Source organism: Sciurus carolinensis, chromosome 17 (genome assembly GCF_902686445.1).
Source record: "Sciurus carolinensis chromosome 17, mSciCar1.2, whole genome shotgun sequence".
Taxonomy (NCBI): domain Eukaryota; kingdom Metazoa; phylum Chordata; class Mammalia; order Rodentia; family Sciuridae; genus Sciurus; species Sciurus carolinensis.
This window is the reverse complement of record NC_062229.1, coordinates 52391284-52415179: the sequence shown is the minus strand read 5'-3', so window position 1 is coordinate 52415179 and position 23896 is coordinate 52391284. Positions and strand designations below refer to the sequence as shown.

At 41.7% G+C, this 23896-nt stretch overlaps 1 protein-coding gene across 4 annotated transcripts in view; it reads right to left on the bottom strand.

Moving 5' to 3' along the window:
* The window catches only part of Arhgef3 (Rho guanine nucleotide exchange factor 3), a 298065-nt gene that overhangs the window by 112582 nt on the left and 161587 nt on the right, over window positions 1-23896 (bottom strand). The gene's annotated exons all lie outside the window — the stretch shown is intronic.

Genomic DNA, 23896 nt, shown 5'->3' with positions numbered 1-23896 from the left:
GGCACCCATGTCACTACTTCCTCTGTGCCTGAACATACACCCTCTGCTCCATCTCAGCCCCAGTTATTGACAGAAACTATTTATTGAGTCCTCATATCATCACCTCCGCCAGTACAGCAGATCCAGCTTTAAAATCTACTTCTCTCCTCCCCTCCTTCAACGCCGCTCTCTCTCACTCTAACCTGGACTATCTCCTAACGGGTTTTCCTTGTTCTAGTCTTTCTTCCAATGCTCTCTTTAAAAAAAAAAAAAAAAGCCAAAAGTTGGGGGTGGGTGGAGGCTGGGAATGCAGCACAGTGGTAGAATGCTGGCCTAGCATGTGTGAGGCCCTGGGTTTGATCCCTAGCAGCACAATATAGACAAGCAAAAAGAAGAAAATTTCATCATTTAATCAATCTAACATTTTTGGGATTTAGGTTAATCTCTCTTTGATAACACACATATATCTTTTTTTTTTTTTTTTTTTTTTTTTTTTTATTTTTAACCTGAACAAGTAAAATAATCAAGTTAAAAAACAAAAAAAAAAAAAGAAGAAAATTTCATTACCCAAAGCCTGTTTCTAGAGACAAGCATCAAATCATTTCAGATTTTGCCTCTGTTTATGTACATAATATTCACTAACATCAGACTATATGTTATTTTTCTATGAAGTTTGTTCTTTCACAAAGATTCAGCATTAATTAGAGGAGAATTGGGTCACATTTCACATGGGTCAGAAACCTTGCCCCTGGGCCCTGTCACCTGGCCTCCCAAGGTCATCACCACTGAGGACCTGTGCATCTCCTACATACATATGACTCATTCTACTCCTGCCCCAACATTTTCCAACCCATGTCTTTGCCAGGGTTCCTTCTTGGGCAGGGAATACCCCACCCTCAATAGAGATGTGTCGCACTGGGCAATAATACCCTAGTGTAGAAATAAGGAACTTCCTCCTGGGCCTCCTCCAAAGATGGGGATCTCAAGGGCCCCATGGCTGTTAAGGGTTCTAATCCTATTTTCATGATCCTTTACTCTCTTGATCTCTTAAGTGATTTTATCTCACAGTAGGCAGACTCTGTGTAGGTATTCTCACCTGGTTCTTCCTCCAGTAGATTCTTTGGGTTGAATGAGATGTCAGAGACCAGATAAAAGGGAACCAGATGAAAACAGACACTGACCACCAGTGATCTGACCCTGATCCACACTTTAGTCCCCAGGATGCCCAGACTGGCGAGCTGCCTGATCCTTGGCATGCTGATGTCACCATGGAGGATGGACACATGGACATACAGACACCCACGGTGACCAAAACTGTTATTTTCTCAAATGTATCAGTAGAAAGCTACAGAACTGGGTTCATTTCTCTTAACTTCTGCAGACCAAAATCATGGCCCGTTGTTTTCTGTTTCAGGGTCCTAAAGCTGGGGAAAATCCCTACAGAATTGTCACAAATGATTCACATGTTTAAAAAAAAAAAAAACCCTACTTGTTGAATATGCCATTCTTAATGGTCAACTTGGAGAAGAAAATGTGAAATATGCAGCTGATCAACTCCCCAGCTCTGGGCTGAGCTGGCTGATTCAAACCCCAAGCTGACATGTCCACTTGATCCTCTCGGCCATTCCCTTGACTCATGAAAATTAATTACTTCCCAAAGATGAGGCTGGCTGCTCAGAGACTATATGGATCAAACTCACATTTCAAAAATAGTATAAAGGCTAAGAATAGCTAGAAAGTACTTGACTTCAGAATCTTTATTTGACGTTCAAGGGGTTTTGTGTTACAGAAAACAAGACCTCCAGGAACAGCAGATTTTTAAACACTGAATTGATCCAAAGAGGAAGATCTACATGCATGATAAACTGCATTTACTAATTTTTTTTTTTCAATTCAGCACTCGCCATCAGGATCTAAGTAGGGGACACTGAGTATGGATGACCTAGTATCCTCAAAGGAAAATTTGGTGCAAGTGACAAATCAAGTCTACAGGTGAATATATCTGATGACTGTATTGAAGAAGACTCACATCTTCTACCCTCAAAAATATAACTGCGCTATCTTGCTATTCAAAGTTCCTTGCTGCATTTTTATCATGGACCATGTTGTTAAATGTTAAGAACTGAAATAAATGACTGCTTTAATCTATCTCCTAATGGGTTTTCTTTGTTCTGGTCTTTCTTCCAATGCTCTTTTCCACATACTGTGAATCTTGACTTTTTTCTCTTTCCCTTTGAGTGTTTGTAAAGCATGTACTATGTACTAAAAGTGGTGTCAGGCACTGCAGGCACTTACATGCAAGTGAAAACACAGGCTCCTATGGAAGCCTCCAGAAGGGGCACCTCTGTTTAAGAACAGGGAAGGCCTCTTCCCTGGAAGGGAATTTACACAGACAACTGAAACCTAAATGACAATCAGGCAAGGGTGAGGATAAAGGAAAAAGAATAAAGAAGATTCCAGGCAGAAGGGTCAGCAGGTGGGAAGTACTATGTCCAGGAAGTTCCAATCTGTTTAACTGGTGTAAAGAGACAGAAACCATGTACATATAACATGTCAAAATACCCTCTACTGTCATGTATATCTAAAAAGAACAAATAAAGGGCTGGGGAGATAGCTCAGTCGGTAGAATGCTTGCCTTACAAGCACAAGGCCTGGGTTCGATCTCCAGCACCGCAAAAAAAAAAAAAAAAAAAGAACAAATAAAGAAAGAGGGAGGGAGGGAGGGTGGTGCATACCTGTAATCCAAGCAACTCTGGAGGTTGAGGTAGGAAGATTCCAAGTTTGAGGTCAACTTCAGCAACTTAGCAAGACTCTACCTCAAAATAAAAAAGTAAAAACTGGCTGGGGTTGTAGCTCAGTGGTAGAGCGCTTGCCTAGCATGTGTGAGGCACTGGGTTCGATCCTTAGCACCTCATAAAAATAAATAAAGTAAAAGCATTCTGTTCATCTACAACTATAAAAAAAATTATTTTAAAATGGTTGTGGATGTGGCTCAGTGGTAAAGTGCCTCTGGGTTCAATCCCAGTACTGAGAGAGAGAGAGAGAGAGAGAGAGAGAGAGAGAGAGAGAGAGAGAGAGAGAGAGAGAGAGAGAGAGAATGCAGAGATGGGCTGGGGCAGGGTCTTGAAGTCACATTAAGGAGGATTAATCCTTAGGCTTTCTCTGGAGCGAACAGGAAGTGTAAAGTAGTGGAATGACAACCCAATTTGTGTTTTAGGATGACACTCTCCCCAGAGGCTTCAGTGAAGGGAACAGACTTGTTGCCTTGCAGGCAGATCTCCTAGCTGGCAGCAGGAATCAGGCCAGAGACTAAGGGACCCCTTCAGAGGAGGCAGCACTGGGGCTGGAAAAGTGGGAGGAACCCAGAGATATTTAGGGGGCAGGTGGAGAGCTGGTGGTGGATTAGTGTGGAAAATGAAAGAAAGCAGAGAGGTCATGGTTCTACCAGGCATCTGGCTTTAGTAATTTCGAGGGACTATTCAAGAGACATAAATGTCTGAGGGGCATGGAGGGAGAGCAGGGCAGGCCAGGAGCTGCATTTTAGATGTATTGAGTGTCACATCTGGGGAGACAAATGCAGCTGTCTGGTAGGTCTCAGAGAATACCCCGAGGATGTTCCTATTTAAGAAGTGGGCATAGGAAAAAGAGTTTTCAAAGGAATCTGGAGTGGAGTGGTCAGAAAGGTGAGCATCGTCCACAGGCTGAATCAGGGATGGGAGAGCCATTTCTTCAACCTAGTAAAACACTGAGGTCAGAAGAGAGTCAGAGGAGGGATCCCAACTGAGGGGCCTCGGAGAGAGATGGGGAGAGTGACCAGTGAGGAGGGAGATGGTGTGAGAGGCGGGTGGGAAGGGACAAACCTGCAATCGCCAGGGGCCTTCCACAGAGATGGGAGAGACTTCAGGTTGTCAGGCAATCTTAGTGCTCCTATTTTTACCTGGAGGATATAATTTTCCCCAGACCACATATCTAAAAAGTGAAGGAATAGGAATTCAAACCCATGCTTCCTAACCCTTTCCATAATATCTCATCTTTGTAGCAATAAATGGATCTTTGATGATGCAAAAACAAGTATTCTAGCTGGGCACAGTGGAGCATGCCTGTAATCCCAGCAGCTTGGGAGGCTGAGGCAGGAGGATCACAAGTTCAAAGCCAGCCTCAGCAACTAGGAGGCACTAAACAACTCAGTGAGACCCTGTCTCTAAATAAAATACAAAATAGGGCTGGGGATGTGGCTCAGTGCCCCTGAGTTCAATTCCCAGTACCATAAACAAACAAACAAACAAAAACAAGCACTCTAGGTTGCCTGTCCCCCTCATCCCACCAATGGCTGTAGCGTTCCCCCAAGGGGAAAAAGTTGTAATGCTGAACCAGGTGTGCCCAAATTTGGACATATATGGCACAGATGACATGGACACAGATATCATCAGAAAAGCAGTGCTGAATATTTACCCTTGAACCTATTGTGAAAGGCAATATAAATGCTGACACTAAACCCCCAAAAGGACAAATGTCTTCTTTCAATGTCATTACTTAGCTTTCAAAGGGCTTCTTTCCTTGTCCAGGTTGTGTCAATTCATTCAGTTCTGTTATCAAAGGAGCAGCAGGCTGCAGACCAGCCAGGGCTCTGATCTGAGGGGGAAGACATGGGCTGAGGCCCTGACCCTGCTGTCCCTGAGATGCCTGGTGAAAAGAGCCAGATGATTGGAGTCCATGACCTGCAAATCCTGAGGTGGCATCACAGGAAGACACCAAGTCACATAAAAAACACATAACTCAGAAAAAAGAGGCAAAGGGATAATTAAGAAGGATGAGGATAAAGAGAAAGAAAATGACCTACACGTACCCAGTACCTTCAAAGGCCAACATGAACCAAAGATTTGTAAGTCATCAAGTTTAATAACTGCAATTTCATTTGTGCATTTATTGCTAATAAGCTTTTATTAATGTTTTATTGCATTAGTAATTCATGAACACACATTGTCTTTACTGAGTCCCCTGGATCCCCCTTCCCTGTTCCCCACCTCCACACCGCATCCTAACCTCAACCTCTACCTCCACCCTTGGGGAGTGCCCTTCTCCACTGAGGAAGTTTGGATAGCTCTCATTCCAGACCTTTCTATAGGCCCTCATTTATTTGCATCTTTTGTTTTATAAATTGTTTCAAAGTGAACCCAATTCTATTCCCCCTTGAGAGGTCTTTTGTTTTGCTTTCTTCTTGGTTTTAATTTCATAGTGTCCATCAAGACAGTACTGACACTTCTGCTGCAATAAAACTGGAATTAACAAAAAAATCTATAGGCTTTCCAGTGCTCGGTGATAGGCTTTGCTCTGCTTCCCAAGATCAAACAACTGGCGCTGCATCATCTGAATAAGGTCTAAGCAATGTTATTTCTGGGGAAATTTATATTAGAGCTCTCCCAAATCCCTGGCATACATTTCCCCTTTAAAACCGACTATGGAGAACAAAGCCTGTTACAGAAACATCCCAGTCTGCTGCCATGGGCTATATTTCTTCAGCTGCCAGAACATATGACTGATAACAAGGCCAAGATAAAGGCAATAATTTAAAACTTTTTTTTTCTAGGAGAAAATAAGAAGTCCCCCATATTTGAAAGCATGAAAAATAAAAAAGAACTCTTCTTGCCATTCTAAGTGGTTATTCCTCAACACTAAAACAAAAAGAAAATTGATTTTAAAGCAGGTCACACCTCTAGTGCACAGTGTGGGTGGGTTGCTTTCCTAACATCTAGTCCCCCTTCTTCCTCCCTAGACCTCTACTTTCTGCAAGTAGTTACCCCATTCATCCCCACTGCTTAGTCTGAGTCCACCTGTGTGGCACTTCTTGGGGGGCTATTATTGGCCTAGGGATGGAAATGTGACCTTACACACCCAATTACACTAAAGGGAAAGACTTGTTTTCTAGAAAGTGTAAACACACTGCCCCAGTGGCTATTGGCAGTCATTTAGCAATCCTGAGGGACATCAGCCTGAAGGTGTGGAGAAGTTAGGGAGAGGGGAAGGACCTGAATGCTTGGTGAGAGCTGAGTAACTGTCAATCAGGGATCAAACTACCTCAGTACTCCCTCCTCCCCACACCCCTGCTGGTGACCAAAACAACAGCCTCGTGCATGCTGGGCAAGCACTCTACCTCTGAGTTACCCCCACCCCAACCTCTGTACTTCTTCTTCTGAAATATAGATCATCCTTACTGTCTAAAACTTTGTGAGCTGGGATTTTTGCTGCGTTCTCCAAACTCATAAACATCATAAACATCAAAGAAATATGGGGGCAGGTAGGAATTGAATGGTACCATTTTCTGACCTATAAATTAGATTTTGAAAGGTTTCCTCTTTCCTTCATTATCCCAGTTGCACTGACTATTCACTATATCTATATACATTTGATAGTTGAATACATTTTCCCAGGTTTTGAAGGAACAACTTAATTGTTTCACATGTTAGTGATTAAATATATATGTATATCATCAACTGGCTACCACCACGGAGACTTCAAGGGACACAGACTCAGCTTAAAGGACACCAAGTTCCTGCCAGTGATTGTCAAGGTGTTGGGATTATGACAATTGACAACTGCAGTCTTTGTACCTGTAGATGAGAGGACAGAGACAACAAGGATGGCAGATGGTTCAGAGAGGAACAACTGCCCCAAGGAAGCCCTTAAAGGGAGGGCGGGGCTGCCTTTGGATTGGGGTATCAGGCGTGGCCTTTACACCGAGGTGAGGTTGAAAACTGAGCCCAGAACAAGATGGGAGCCAGGTCTGGAGGAAGAAGAAAAGCAAGAATGAACCTGGCTTGTTTGAGCAGCATCAGGAAGTTCTGGTTTACTCGAAGGCATCAAGAGAGGGTGAGGGTGGAGGGAAGAGGTTGGCGGGTGGGTAGGAAACCAGGCACAGAAGGTCCTAGAAGCCAAAGAAAGAGGATTTCTAATTTATTCTAAGTCAGAGATTCTCAATTATATCTGTGCCTCCATCTTTTTGGGCAGCCTGCTGAAGTCCACTGACTTCTTATCAAAATGTTTTAAATGCAGGATTATGAAAGACAAAGGATGAGGTGTGGGCAGGAGAAGAGAGGGGTTTATCCTGGCAGAAAGAAATATTTTGTCACAAGCATACTTTGGAGGCACCAGTCTAGAGTGGCAATAGAAAGCAGACATTCAGTTGACTTTTATTATTGTTTTTCAATACTTTAGCCCATATACCACCTTCCTGCCTGAACCCAGGGCAGACTTCATTATCACATACCCCCCATGCTACTTCTGATTATACTGACAGTTGTCAACATATTAAAAAGCTGATTTATCATATTGTTTCTTTGCTCATGCTTTAAACAAGAGATCAGGTCCAATCACTACTGTCATTTTGAATAATCATGGGCAAATGATATTTCAAGATGTACATAACCAGAATAATGTAAGAAGAAAATATCAGTGCATTCTTTTGGTGACAGCCACAGGTAACTCCTGCTATCACTGTGGTTAGTTGTCCTCATGTACATGAAAGGAAACCTCAGTTGTAGGGTAGCAAAAATAAAGATTTAATTTTTTCCCAAGTTTACAGACCCCATGGAAGCTCCCTGAAGTCACTGGAGGGTTTGACTTAGGATGTAATGTGATCTGATTTGTGTTTTTCAAAAGATCAGCCTAATGGATGGGTTGGGGGGGTGAAGCAAATAAAATATGCCAGGGTCATTTCCTGTTCAGAAGCTGGCAATGGCCAGCTGGAAGGAAGAGTGACAGCTGGCTTTTACGGAATCATGGCTATTGAAGAACAGAGAAGGGCTGCTGCAGGGAAGGGAGAGACCCCTGTGTGGATCTGAGTGGCTGGGAGGAAAGACACCATGTCGTTCTGGGCTTCCTGTAAGACAGAGTGCAGGTGACTGGCTCCCAGGCCCATTCTGCAGACAGATCGAGGAGCTTGCTGTGCAGTGTCTGGCAGGAGTGAGCCCTCAGGAAATGGGGTCGGTGCCCAGGTGGCCCCTCCCTCTCTCATACCTTCTGCCTGATTTGGCATCAATTTCAGAGGTGGGTGGAACAGGGAGTCATTTAAGGGCTTCCTCATCCTTCCAAAGTCAAGGGATGGCTCTAGATCATCAAGAAAACTTAGTACTGGAAGAGACTGGAACTGAATTCTGTCATCTGAGTTTAGGACAAAATCAACATGGGCCCCTCAAATACTCAAAATTTAAAACCTAGATTGCCCAGGTGAAATGTACTTCCTAACAGGGAAAGAAAAGAAACTTGACCCAGAGGACAGTATAGGGCAATGGTTAGAGCAGGGGTTTCAGCCAGGCCCCCAAAACTGGGCTTTTCTCTTGACACATTGGCAGAAAGGGGCTATGGATCACTTGCTTTTTTTGTTTGTTTGTTTGTTTTGGTACCAGGGATTGAACCCAGGGGCATTTAACTACTGAGCTACATCCCCAGTATTTTTTTTTTTTTTTTTTTCATTTTGAGACAGGTTCTCACTAAATTTTAGGGCCTTGCTAAATTGCTGAGGCTGGCTTTGAACTTGCAATCCTCCTGCCTTAGCCCAAACCACTGAGATTACAGGCATGCACCACTGCACCCAGCCATCACTTCCTTCTTAAAGGGAGCCTGAGTTTGTACCCTTTGAGGGGCTAGGGACAAGGTGGGAAAGGCCTCACGTGCTGGGCCCTTAAGTAGGGACTAATCAGATCATTGCAGGGAGCGAGGAGTTCTGTCCACCACTGCTGAGACATGTGCTCAGCCTGAAACTCCTGCCTTCTAGAAGGACCCCCTCATGCTCTGCCTTTCTCTCTTCTAAAGGCTACTGAAAACCTCTAACCTATTCATTTGCTTATTTATTTTCCCTAACTCTTTTTTTGCCAAATGTCCTTAATTTAAGAAGTAGATTTTATATACAGGTATAGCAGGTCTACACCTGAATAGTTCCCAACTAACCCCCAAAACCCATATGCAGTAACAAAGTACACAAATACATGAGCAAAACCAGATTCCCATTCACCACTTGAAATGGGGGAGCAAAAGGAAGAGAAAGATCCTGACCCCTTCAACTACCTACCCCTTCCATTTGGGAATTTAAGTAGAACAGGACAGAGGCCGAGCCAGGCTAGGGGAGTGGGAGTTGAGGGCGGGGTGGCTGTACTGTGCGCACGAGAGAAACACTGAAAAACCATCCAAGAACCTCTCCTCTCCACCCGTCCCTAACCCTGTGCCCACCTGGATTGCACATCCACTGAAGAGCTGCTGGTGAGCCAACAGCAAGCCACTTTTCAGGAGGGTGGGGACAATCCTTTCCCCAAATCCCTGCTCTTGCTCCAGGGGTGAAACAAAAAACTTCCATCAGGTTTATTTTGCTGGGTGTCATGGCACAAAGAAAGCAGCCCATTTGCAGTCTGAAGGGCAAGGGGGATGCTCCTGTTTTAATATGTGGCTGCTCTATGAAGCCCAGGGCTGATTCGCCTTCACCCCCAGGCCCTGGGGGAACCTCTGTGCCAGGTGCATCACTTAAAAACTCATACAGGACAAGGCTGCTGTGGGTAGCTGACCGAGGCTAGTCAGCAAATTATACCCCTTGCCTCTGCCTTGACCCTGTTATTAGATTTTTTTTTTTTTTTTTGTCAATGAAATTGTTATCAACACTCCTCCACTGGAAAATATTTGTGGTTACAGCTGAGGGTGTCAGTTACAACTGCTGACCAAGGACTCCCAAATCATAGCACGTAAGAATCCGATGAACTCCCTGAGCTTCTTACACTTCATTTAGGCTGTGTGCCCTGGGCGTCTGCATTAGAATCTCTGCTTTCACTCCTACTCCTATGAAGAGGTTGGTTTTGTTTTTCTAATAAATCACATCCAGTGGGTTTTCAAAGGCATCCTAATTAAAGAACAGTCGTGCAGTTGCCATAGCATGAACTGGCGAAGTACACAGTGGTACCCTGTAACTGTATGTGTCTTCTTCCACCATCCAGGGAGTTGGAGTTACTTGAAGCGAGATGGTTATGTGAGCAAACTTAGATATCAATCTCCATTATTAGCCAATTTATCTTCTGGTCATCTGCTTGAAAACACACAGCAGCACAGAGCCAGGGAGTACGAGCACTGAAAAGGATGGGATCCAGCTACATTATTTTAGATGTGGAAACTGAGGCCCAGAGAGGTGAAATGACAGGTCAGACAGCTACACAAGGACAGAATTCAAAATAAAACCCAACTCTCCTGATCCATGCCTGAAAGAGGAATGCTCACTAAATGGCCACCCAAAACCAGGCAGTAAAGACACAAAGCTACTCCACGAGCCTCTCAAGCCAAGCTGTCCCAGGGACACCCGAGTCCAGGACACCATGTCTCATCAGGAAAGCAAGGCAGCTTCTGATCTGTCACCCACATCTAACCTGGACTTCCTCTGATCCATTCTCCACACAACAGCCAGAGGAATTCTCTCAAAACACAAACCACACCTTGCTTAGCAGCATCCACCCTGTGACTTCCTACTGCTCTTAAAGGCTGAAGTCTTTAAGACTAAGTCTTTAAGTCTTTAAGCCTTGGTAGAATCTGATTCCTGTCCACCACTTCAGTCTCCTGGATCCTCCATCCACCCACCACATCTGCCTTCAGAGCAGCATGATCCATCCTACCACAAGGCCCTGGCACATGCTGTCCTATGGTTCACAACTCTTTTACTCTCTCCTTAGACCTAGTTAATACCCTTCCTTCTTTCAGATCTCACTTCCCCAGAGGAGGCTTTTTGACCAGTGCGTCGCTTTCTCTCACCTTCAAAGCTTTCATTTCCACTTGTTATTACATTCTCATTACTATGACCATTAATTAATACTGACTCCACCACTGGGCCATATATCACCAGAACCTCACCTGGCTTGCTCACCATGTTATTTTCTCACTACCAACATGGTGTGGGTATCAGAGATGCTCAAGCAATAGGAATATTAATGTTCAAATAAACAAGAAACAGAATAAGTGAATACATGGAAAGCCCTCAAAGACCTTAGAGTCTAGAAATGTCTTCTGAGTCACTTGTAAGTCTGAAAGCTCACTGATCAGTGTCACTTAACACAGACATTCCTAAGAGAAAGGTTCTCGACAACCGCCTCCCCACAGAAGACTGAAGGGGTGATGACTTGAAATCTTTCTTCCCATAGCTGCACACCTACTTCTTTGAGACCACATCACATCTAATATAATAACATTTCAAAGTCCACCCAGCTCCCTCCGCCAACAACATGAGACCCTCCGCCAAACATAAGCCCCCAACTAAACACAACCTCCAGGGTCCCTAAGTCAATGCTGCTCCTTACTGTGGTTTCCTGGGAGCCCACCAATCAAGTCCTGGGCTGTATAACACACAGTGATAACCTCCCTTCACGCCATTCCTGTTTGCAGACACATTATCTGGAATGAGTCCCCAGAAGCTGGGTCATTTCTCATTTCAGGCACTCCTCCACTTCCCTGCGGGGACAGAGTGCATGGCGGCTTATTTTCACAGTCTGCCAATAATTTAAATTAAATTCCAGCCTCCGTTTTGGGTTGTATTACAGAGAGAGATCCTCATCAAGGAATAGGGCAAAACTTAAGACATCAGTCTGGCAGGGAACACATTGTGGCAGTGCACCGGCTGGCTAGAAAGACTGACTCTGCTGTGGCAAAGAGAGGAGCGAAACCAGCAAGTTGTCAACAGCTATGAAAAATGTACAGCCAGTCCCCTCTTCTGTTCGAAGGCCAAACAAGAAATATCCACCATCAAGGAACATGATTAAACGATTGTTCAAAGCCAAGGTTTCCTGTTCAGCTACACAGGTGAAGAAGGGACTTTCTCTTTTTTCTGTCCCATATGGAAGTCATTCAATCCCTATGACTTTAATGACATTTAGACAGGTGACTGATGAGGTGTGATCTGTGATTTGGAACTCACATTTGCATCCTCCAAATAATCCAGGGTTAAAATCCTAATCTGCAATGTGATGGTAAAATTAAAGGCATTTGTGAAAGTATCTCTGACAGGTGATTAGGTCAAGGGTGAAGCCCTCATCATGGAAGTAGTGCCCTTAGAAAAGGGACCCCAGAGAACTCTCTCGCTTTCTGCCAAGTGAGGGTTCAGCAAGAAGTTCACCTTCTGCATCCCAGAAGAGGGACCTCACTAAAAACCAACCATGCTAACACTCTGATCTCACATTTCCAGTCTCCAAAACTGTGAGAAATAAATTTCTGTTGTTTATAAGCTAACCACTCTGTGGTGTTTTGTTATAGCAACCTGAACTAAGGCAGGCATCTTTTTCAAGGTGCAACTGTTTCTGCCATTTGAAGATGAGTCATCTACCTTTTGGATTATCTTCAAATTTAAACAAACATACATACCTTTCTTCTAAGTTTTTAGCATGACTGAGCTGAGGGACTGTCAGATCCATTTGAGTCCATACAACAACTCTTATGTAATTGTCTACTATCTTCAAATTTTATAGACTACAAAAGGCATCTTAAGTCAAAACTTTATTTACCTTTCCCAAGTAAAAGAGACTAAACACACAAGATAAAAGGGAAGCTCCAGGTAGTGGGTCAGCCTGGTACTGTCCTGCATCACTTTCCCAGGGAAGGGTACTCTACCAACCTGGAGAGAGTCAGGAAGAATCCAGCTGGGAGAAACTGGTACATTTCTAGTTCCTACAATGTTGGGCCTCTCTAAGGGGCCTCCCTTATTTTCTTCACAATACTGAGAATGTTCAAAATGCAAGGCACATTTGCATTTGAATGCAATGACCAGAATATATTTGTAAATGAGGTACAAATGATGTACCGGTACTCTACTATTTGTACATCACCTAGAATCTATTCCTTTTCAGGAATAAGTCTCCCCTCGGTGGCCTGTGCCTGATGCAAGGCAGAGCTCAAATAGCCCGATGACAGAATCCATGTGTGCACTCAGTGAATACACATATGAAATTATTAGCACTACAGGCATAAGCATTTTCTTGAAAGGAACTTACATAGACCTGGCCAGTACAATGGCCACTTTCCTCTGGTACACAAAGATGAAGAAAACACTTAAGATATTGATTTTGGTGTTCAGTAGAAGTTTCCAATTTTAGAAATTGATATTTTGAGATGTGTATGGAGTTAAAAAAAAATCTCATTTACAGGTATCAGACACAACCAAGAATAAGAAGAAAGGGAAACAGTCACTGCTATGGAAACCAGGAGTATATAACCAGATCCAAGATGAGGCTTGATGTAATTACTTAAGTCATTTGGAGAAGAAATTCAATTAGCTGGGAATAGAAGCCCCGGTGGAACTTCCTAACCAAGATTATTTACATAATTTTCAGGTGGGCAGACCCAGGCTACCGTCAAAAAGAAAAACATAAGCAAAATATTATTTTTGAATTAGTATTTCTTACTGCAAATAACCTCAGTCAAAATGGTATTAATAATACAGTGTACTTTTAAAATTTTCATTATTTTTATTTTTTGCAGTACTGGGTATTGATCCCAGGGCCTTGTACATGCCAGGCAAGCCACCTAGTCTAAGTTCTACCACTTAGCCACGTCCCCAGCCCAAAGTGCATTTATTTTATTTTTTTGGTACTGGGGATTGAACCCAGAAGCACTTTACCACTGAGTTACATCCCTAGCCCTTTTGTTTTTTATTTTGAGACAGCAGCTCACTAAGTTGCTAAGTGGCCTTGAACTTGCTATTGTCCTTCCTCAGTCTCCAGGGTCACTGGCAAAGTGCACATTTTTAAAGGGAGATGAAATAAAAATTTTGTCCATATGACAAACTTATTCTTTAAGTTCACAACTACTATATGTGCTATATACTTTACATACACACACACATATATACTAACAGGAATATCAATTTAAGAAATTGCAAATGTCACCCTTTAAATGAAGCTTACATGATGGAGACAAAACTTTCTCTCCTTGTTAATGGTCATAGCCTGTTCAGATCTACATTTTGGAAATGGTTTGGTTTTTATTTGTTTGCTTTGCTTTGGTGTCTTAAATAGTCATTGCATTCTAATCTTCATATCCCTATTTATTTTCTATCTTATCTATCTAACTATGCCTAAAAGCTGGAAGGAGGTATCAAACAAAACTAGGGTTATACCTGAGGAGGTGAGACTAGCACACAGGGGAGAAACTGTTAGCTCCATCTCTGATATTCAGGGGTTTTTTTTGTTGTTGTTTTGCTATCATTATTGAACCTAGGGGTGCTTAACCACTGAGTCACATTCCCAGCCTTTTTTATATTTTATTTTAAAGCAGGGTCTTGCTAAGTTGCTTAAGGCCTTGCTAAATTGCTGAGGCTGGCCTTGAACTTGTGATCCTTCTGCCTCAGCCTCCCAAGTCACTGGGATTATAGGCATGTACCAACATGCCCAGCTTGATGTTCAGTTTTTTAAATGATGAGTATGTATGCAATATTATTTGCATAACTACAAATAAAATTGTTTTGTAAAATATTTATTTATATTTTATGCAAAAGTATTCAAAAGTAAATGGCAGATATCAGGACACTGAACCTCAGCATGCTTCTCTTAAAAATAAGAACATTTTATATTCTAAAAAAAATTTAATACAAGTAGTAGAAAAGATCTACTGAAACACTGCAGTAGCTTAAATCACCTATTTCAAAAAAACACAGTGCAAAGAATTTGTCAACTAAGCTAATCTCAAAGAAAATGTTGAACACTAAGTGTTGATTGATTTGGTGATTATCACAAGGTCTTCCTAAAAACAACTTTTAGATAATGTTTTACATTCTCTCCTTTAATAACAATCTCATATGCCAACAGGTAGGTCAAAAATCTACTACATTTGCCACATTTTTTCATTCATTTGTATTATGAAAGTAATTAACTGAAAAATTTATCACAACAGATTCTCTTCAGAAGGGATTCCTAATTTAGGATCCTCAGCCCACACTCTGATTCAATTCAGAGTATCTTCAAGGTTGGATGGAAAAAAATAAAACTTTATTTTTAGCAATAATTAACTTTTTCCCCTTGCATTACTGGGGATCAAACCCAGGGTCTTGTGCATGCTTAGGCAACATTCCAGCACAACAACTGAAAATCTGCATTTCCTTTCAGTATGTTTGGAGACCACGAATCACAGAACCATTTGCAGACCTGAGATGTTATTCACAGATAGTTGGTGCAGACTTTCCAAAATATTAACTCTTACATCTCATTGAAGGCATGTTAGGATTGGACATGTTACCAGAGTTTATTTAATGCATTAAGAAGCACATATGTGACTTTGGCTATTAATTTGATTTTTAAAATATTATTATAACTATATTTCAATATAATTGGTTTGTTGTAACCTTCTGCATTTTAAGCATATTTTAAGCAAACACAAATAGTCTGTTAAGAGAAGGAGGTGTTCATATGTTTCATAAGATCACAAGATGCCAAAGGCTAAGATCCTGGAACTTAATCATTCCCTTAATTTCATTCTCCCAACCTAAACCCTCTCCACCATACAGAGTATGATTTTCTTTTTCTTTTTCTTTTGGTACTAGGGATCGAACCCAGGGCACTCAATCACCAAGTACATACCTAATCCTTTATAATTTTTTTTTTTTTTAAATTTTGAGACAGGTTCTCACTAAGTTACTTAGGGCCTTCCTAAATTGCTGAGGCTGGTTTTGAACTTAATAGCCTCCTGCCTCAGCCTCCTGAGCTGCTGGGATTACAGGTGTGCACCACCATGTCCAGCCAGTATACGATTTTCCTTGCTTTTTCCCTTTTTGTTTTACATGGAGACACACACACACACACACAGACACACCCACACAGAGGAACATGACATATACACTTGCTCTGCAATTGTATATATACTTAGTCTATAATAGATTTACAAGTCTCTAAATAATTCAGACATTCATGCTGCTCTTTTAGCTATTATATTAATGCTATAATAAAAATTCTTGAATACATCTCTTCATATATTGTTTTTTTTTTAATTTCACAATCTGTTCTATTTATGAAATACCTGTGCCAACAACAAAGACCTTCAAACTTAACCAGAAAGTGATTTTGTTTTATGAAATCAACATAATGATAGCCCCATTTTTGTGCTTACTGTGGGGCCAGACTCTAAGGACTTTATGTGAAGTAACTGATTTTAATCCTTGTCACTTTAAGGCAGCATACGGTTATGATTTCAGTTTTATAGATGGAGAAACAGGTATGGAATGATGTTTTCTCCCAATGCTTGTAATTCTGATAATAAATTCAAACGAACAAATATTCTGGGGCACAAGAATCTTTAATTAACATGAACACTACTGCTGTCACCCCAAGGTGAACAGTAAAAGATGGATATGCTGCTTGCGCTTTGTTAGGCCATCAACTTCCGAGAGTGTGTCCTGAAATTCCTTGAAATTTCTTTGTCACTGTGCTTTTCAAAAGTCGGGTCAAAGAGAAAAGCTCATGGCAGAGATGGCAGCGTCAGAACAACCTTCAGACTGAAGGGAGGGTCTCTGCTATGTTAGGCCCAAATGATTTCACAGGCGGCATGAAAAGATCACACATTCAAAACAGAAAAACACCAACAGGTTAAATAAAAGCCTGTGCTAATGAAGACTCACTCTCTATGACAGGCCTGGTCTCCTAGGCGATAAGAACATTATTAAACTCTCCCACATAATTCATCAAGGTCTCATGCTGACCAGGGCAAGGCTAATCTCCCTAGTTAGTTAATCTCTTGGACTAGGAGAAACAAAACTTCGGAAATGGTATTTTTTTTTTTTTTTAATTATCTGGACTCTGTTGAGTAGAGATAAAATAATCCTACTGCTACTCTGTGTCTGTTTGAACATATTCTAGCAGTGAAACATCATTTAGTTTAATCAAAATGGGAAGGATTTCTCCCCCATCTATATCAACGCTCATGTTTTGAGTGTTCATGTTTGAGTAAATAACTGGAATATCCAGGTAATGAAAATTCAGGCATGTCTGCCACATACTTCAAAGCTCATCTGCTAATATGACCAGCTAAATGCCCTATAAATCATCTGGCACTAGAAGTGACAGTGCCAAATGCTTTCTTCTCTTTTCTTTTCTATTCTGGAGGTAGTGTAGAAAAGCTGTGGAATTCAACCATCCTGGACTTGAATCTATAATCTATGCCTTGGCGCTCATTCCCTCTTTCTCAGCCTTAGTTTCCTCATCTGCAAAAAACAAAAAAGGATGGGGCTGGGGGTCTGAGACCACCCATGGTCACAGGATGGCTGCTGCTGTGAGACTCAAATCAGGTATTTGGAAAGCACAGAGCATATGAACACTTTATCTATATCAACAGTCAAGTCATGCTGTTTGATCATATAATAACAACTATAATTAGCACTGTGATTGAAAGCATAGGCCTGGAAATCAGATCCAAAAGTTCTGCCACTTGCTATCTTTTCAGACTTCAGTCAAGTTCATAACTTCTAGATATCCACTGACCTCATCTCTAAAGGGTAAGTATTAAACAGTAAAATGTGTAATAGCAGTGCGCCTATCACATAGTGAGAACTCAATTCACTGAGTGCCCTTCTTACCATGTACCTAATGGGGTTCCCATAGCTATGTTACATAAAGAAGGACTCCAGCAATTTGGTTCTTTCTTCCCTGAGATTCTGATGATGATGATGATGATGATGATGATTACTATTTACCCCAGGTAACCCAAGCTTGGAGAAATAAGACTGAGCAGTTAAGACACACCCATCTGATTAACTCATCTGAGACTCAGTCACTCATCCTTCATCCATCCTTCATCCATCTCCCTCAGACACATTTATGGAGCACCTATGATGAAACACCATTTGGTCAGAAAGGAGTTCACGGGCTACTGGTGAACTTGTAAACAGAGCATGACCATACCATACACTGTAATAAATTCAGGAAACAGCCTGCTGAGTGAACGGAGTCCAGAAGATTTCCTGGCATTATACATCTGGGGTAAATATGTTCATCCCATCTTCTGTCTTAGATTTTTAAAATTTGATCCCTTCCCTTTCAAAATGCCATTGACTTTATAACATGTATCCGTCCCTTTCAGTCACTGATACAAAGGAAGACTTTAAGCCTACCTTTTCTCAAGGATTACTTAGTACCTCTATGGGGTCAGGGCCTGCCCCTGTGCTGGGGCTATAAGGAGAGGGAACACAAATTTCCCTGGGGAGAATGAGAAGGAAGATGACATAACAGCTGTGCGATAAAGGCTAGGGCAGGGACATGTGCCTGGGATGGCAGGGGGTGAAGGGACAGAATACAGAATGGCTAGAAGAATCCTGCAAGTCTGGGAGCCTCTTAGAGGGGAGCTGGATGTGAAGGGGTAGTGGGCAAGAGCCAGGCAAAGTGTGGGTAGAAGGGAGAATTGTATGCATTCCAGACATGGGGAAATAGAATGTGCAAAGGTCTGGTGGCACGACAGAGCATGGTAAGTTTGAGAAATGAAGAAAACCAGCATGGTTGGCCTGAGTGACAAGGTGGAAGGCAATGGTTGAGGAGGAAGGTGGGCAGGTTGGCAGGGGCCAGGTGGTGCAGGCTTTGGAAGCATTGTAGAGTCTGAAGACCTGGAGGCAGACAATCCAAGATTTATACTTTAGAAAGATGACCTAGTGGTAAACAGAGGCAGGGAGGCCAGTAGAGGGGCCACCAAGATGCTGAATAGTGCCAAGTAGTAAGGAAGGTCTGTAATCACACTAGTGAGCTTCAGAAAGACTACTCCACTATCTAGGAACTACAGCTCAGCAATTCCTCAACTTTTCTCCTGAGGAGAAGAGGGGAAGGGTAAGATGTGAGCATCTATCACACAAACTTCTTTCTAAATTTCTTAAAGGGGAGAGGAGATGCTGTAACAATACATGAAACTCAAAAAGCACTGAGAGATATGAGCATGTTTTTCCCCTATATTTCTTGGCAGGAGCTTAAATAGGGCTCATCTTGGTGTCTGCAAAATAGCAAAAAAAAAAAAAACTGCAGGAAGGATGTGAATGCTAATCCCAACCCACCCGATCCATCGTCAGCCACCTGTACCCACAGGAAAGGCCCCCCAGCATGGAAAGGATGTCCCACTACCAGAGGACATTGCCACCAGCCAAGAAAGGTGCCTGGGCCCTGCAAGAGACAGACCTAATGGGCAGAGTTAAACAAAAGTCCCATATCAAGTCACAGTCTTAGTAAGGGACTAGAGATGAGTGGGAAGAAAGATGGGCCAGAGAAACCTAAAAATGGTCCATTCCTGTAAGGTTTCATATAACATACACGAATGTCCACCATACCTCCAGAAAGGGTACAAACCTGTTCACAGATTTAAAACTATCCACACTCTCTTAGCCAGGGATTTCATGTCTCAGACTTCATCCTACTGATAAAAGGGACCACCCAAGGATGTTCCTGGATGCTTGTCAGTGTTATTTCTAACAGTGAAAAGTCTGAACTTACCTAAGTGCCTAAGAAAGGATGGGTTGAACAAATTTGGTGCAATTGTTTGACAAAGTACTCTGTAGTTATTAAAAATAATGTTCTTGAAGGATATTTCAGGATATGGTGACATACTCTCAAAATAGTAAGCAAAAAGTACAGGAATAAATTAATTTGTGTTATTCCAACTTTAAAAAGTTGTATGTAGTTATATAAACTACTAGGTAGAAAGTTGATAGACAAAGAGACAGCAAAAAACCTCAAATTCAGTCAAGCCAGGGGTTTGCAAAGATCTTCAGCTTCACTGATAAGAAAATATTTCTTCAGTTACGGCGGCAGCTACATGGGGTTTGACATTCTCTTTGTACTATTTTGTATGTCTGAAATATTTCATGATGAAAACATTTTAAAAGGGTATGTAAAATGACAGGAAGGAAATACATCAAAACGTAGCTGCTAGGTACGGTGGCGCATACCTGCAAGCCCAGTGACAGGGGAAGCTGAGGCAAGTTCAAGACTAGCCTCAGCAAGGCCCTGAGCAACTTAGCAAGATCCTGTCTCAAAGTAAAAAAACAGAAAGGGCTGGGGATGTGGCTCAGTGGTAAAGCAACACTAGGTTCAATATCTGGTACCAAAAAAAAAAAAAAAAAAAAAAAAATTAACTACTGCTCTGTGGTAGGCTGTCGAACTTTGGTGTTCACATTTTTCTAGATTTTCTAGAAAGAACCTATGTTCCTTTTCTCCTTTTACATCATTTTATCATTGGAAACTATTTTCATGTCCAGCTCAGAGCTCATTTGCTTTTTGAGAAAGGCTGCTTGGCGCTGAGCTATGCCCTTGAATGGAGACACACCTTGCTCTTCCACCCAGGCTCTCTGCTGGGATGCCATGAACCCCGCAACTCACCACTAGGGCATCTCTCACCCTTTAGAATTTAAACTAGAAGAGTGGGGGAAGCGATCTCCCCACAATCATCCCACTCATATCCTCTGACGTGAGAGGAGAGTTGTAGGCGGTTGCTGGAGCCTTCTCTCTCTGCAAACAGTTCTCAAAACTGTTGGCTTTTTTTTTTTTTTTTTTTTTTTTTTCTTTTTTCTGGAATAGTTTGTGTTCTATTCTGCCCGGAAGCTGGGGGCTAGGCCAACACACTGGTTGAAGTGGTGGGAAAAAATAGAAACTGATTATTTTGTCAACTAGTGTGAATTCTTCAGTCCAAATCCATTTTTCACCAAATGCTGGGAGTGGAAGGTGGGAGAACAACTCTGGTGATACGTCACCCTCGCTGGACTTGAGAACACTGCTGGCTTCCTCTCTAAGAAGAGCTCTAATGTGGGGCTGTGACTGGGGTCTGCAAATGCCCTGGAATCACAGATGAACTTGTAAGATTTACTGGAGCCCAGGGCTGTCATGAGATGCTCCAAAGAATCAGTGACACCCCTATTCCAAATGACTGAGGATCCACGTCTGTGACAGTAAGCTCTTTTCTTAGCTTACCCACTCCCATTTGTTCTCTTCAGTCCACATTTCACAGGAGGCTAGAGAGAGAGATTTGGCAGGAAAGCGCCCCTCTAAACACCTATCAGAATCATCATCCAAGGCTTTAAAATAAAACAAGATGTCAGTGGGAATGCTTATGTCATCCTTACTCAGATACCCAATGGGTGCTACACAGCACTATTTAATCAAAGAGAGGTTTCATCTGTACTAACATTTCCCAGCTTTTTATGTCACAGATGTATTTCTTTAAAATCAGTACAAATCAGGAAGCTCACTGTTAGGAAGAAAAAAAAAAAATCAACAGAGAATGTTTACCAAGAGTCCACTATGTACCCAGTATTGGGCTGGGACTCAATCCCCCAAAGACCCCTGTCTCCTCATCGAGCAATTTCTTATTCAAAGCATACATCTGGTGACTGTCTTTCCACTTATTAAATGGAATCAAAATTGAGAGCTACCAATTACTTTCCTAAACCCTCACATCCTCTGGTATGAGTCATCCACTGGAACCTACCTTTTTTTTTTTTCCCCTTCTCTCTCTCTTTTTTTTTTTTTTTTTTTTCAGATACTTTCCACTACACATAGAAACAGACTCAAAACAACTCTTTAGTTAGGCATGGTGGTGTGTGCCTGTAGAGCCAGTTACTTGGGAGACTAAAGCAGTAGGATCACTTGAGCCCAGGAATTCAAGGTCAGCCTGGGCAACATAGAGAGACATCCCAAAAAACAATAGCAACTTTTCAGTACTGCTGCTAGTTAGTTAAGGGACTGACTAGGACTTCAATGGATATTACCATCTTACAAAGATAACCAGGCACAGCGATGCATGCCTATAATCCCAGCAATTTGGAAGGCCGAGGCTGGACGATTGCAAGTTTGAAACCAGCTTTGACAAATTACTGAGACTCTGTCTCAAAATAAAAAATGAAAAGGGATGAGGATATGGCTCAGTGGAAAAGCACCTTGGGTTCAATCTCCGGTACCAAAATAAATAAATAAATAAATATTCAAAGATAAAGTCCTTTTGAGTAACATAAAAAGACCATTTATTTATTAGACTAATTAATGTATTGGGTTCAGATATTTATTTAGATATTATTGCATTTATGGCAAAACATCTTGTCATGTGTTGTTCCACCTACCATTTAATCCAACTCAACTCATCTCTACTATGTGCTCATGGGGTTGGTGATATACTGGAGTTAGTAAACCCCTTACATGGCCACAGTGGACTCTGCCACACAAGTGTCATCTCCATATGACTCTAAGGATCAGCAGAACCTGCCAAACAGCAGTTTTCATGTCCCTACATGCACTTCCAAGATTCTTCTAACTTCTACAATTACTAATATAATACTATGCAGTAATACATCAAGAACACTCAGCCCCAGTTCTGGAAATCTGTTTACCAACATTCAGAAAAATTGTCAAGCAAATTAAAAATGAGTTTGTCCATAGGTAAATCCCTAAGTATAGCCCTATTGGTGGTAATGGGGTACATTCTTCTACTATAAAGGTCTCATTACTATAACAAAACATAATATTTGAAATGATTAAGAAAAAAAGAAATATCATCTGCAGCTGCACAAGAAGAATTAGTTATCTAGAAATCATTCATTACCTGAGACTTAAGTGACCTTGATAGGAAGGCAGCCGTTGATGCCAAACAGGACAAAAACAAAGTCACAACCCATAATTGCAAGTAATCCTTTCATATGAGGGACTTTAGAGGTTCTTTGCTAACACACACACACACACACACACACACACACACACACACACACATACTCCATCCAGAGATATGCTTTCCTGAAAAATAAACATTAATATGTAGTTGGGGGAAACTGTATGCTGAGGCTTGACCTTAGAAATGATTTGGAGTAAAGTCTCGCCTGAGTTGCTACACCCCCGTGGATTTTGATTTCTTCATTTGCTAAGTGAGGGGACTAGAATGCATGATGGCTATGGGATCTTTATTTTATTTTGGTTCCAGGGATTGAACTCAGTGGTGCTTAACCACTGAGCCACATCCTCAGCCCTTTTTATGTTTTATTTTGAGACAGTTGCTCAGGGTCTCACTAAGTTGTTGAGGCTGGCTTTGAACATGTGATCCTCCTGCCTCAGCCTCCCAAGCTACGGGGATTACAAATGTGTTCCATCATGTCCTGCTAAGGGGTCTTTAAATCCTAAAAGTTTTAAAATTCTAAAAGTAAATTTCCACAAAATTAAAAACATTCAAACACAAAAAAAATCTGGTTACTGATGAAGGAAGTTCCACAGTTTCATTGTCACTGAATTAAATATTCAGTGAATTAAGTAAAACCCTGAAGAAGATCATCTTTTTTCCTGTTTTCATGGCAACCTAGTAAACTGGCTCAACTCCATCAATCTGATGGTCTAAAGACTAGAACAGATAAACACCATATGGTGAAACAAAGTGCTCAAGAACTCTAATTATATGCCAGCTCAGGCTCACTCATGATGTCTATTTGCATCACAGAAAACTCAGTCATAATTAAAAATAGCTTTTTAGTTAAGGAGCATTGTTTATACCAGTAAATAAATGTCATCAGATGAGAACCTAATAATCCATATTTGGTGAGTCTCAAATTTTCATGATGATTTTAGAAGACCTGATCCTCAACCTTTCTTTTTAACAAATGGAGAAAGTGAGGCATGCAGAGGGTAATGACCTTGTTAGTTATAAGAGCTAAAACCACAACCCAGTTCTTTTTTTTTTTTTTTTTTTTTTTTTTGCGGTGCTGGGGATCGAACCCAGGGCCTTGTGCATGCAAGGCAAGCACTCTACCGACTGAGCTATCTCCCCAGCCCCACAACCCAGTTCTTAATTCTTAGCCTGGAAGCCTTCTCATTCATAAAAGTACCTTGTGATGGTCTCTGTACAGGAGAGACACTGGTCCTAAAATTAGAGAGCTGACAGTGTGAAATAGTGAAATCCCAAGAAAGTGTAGAAAAGTGCA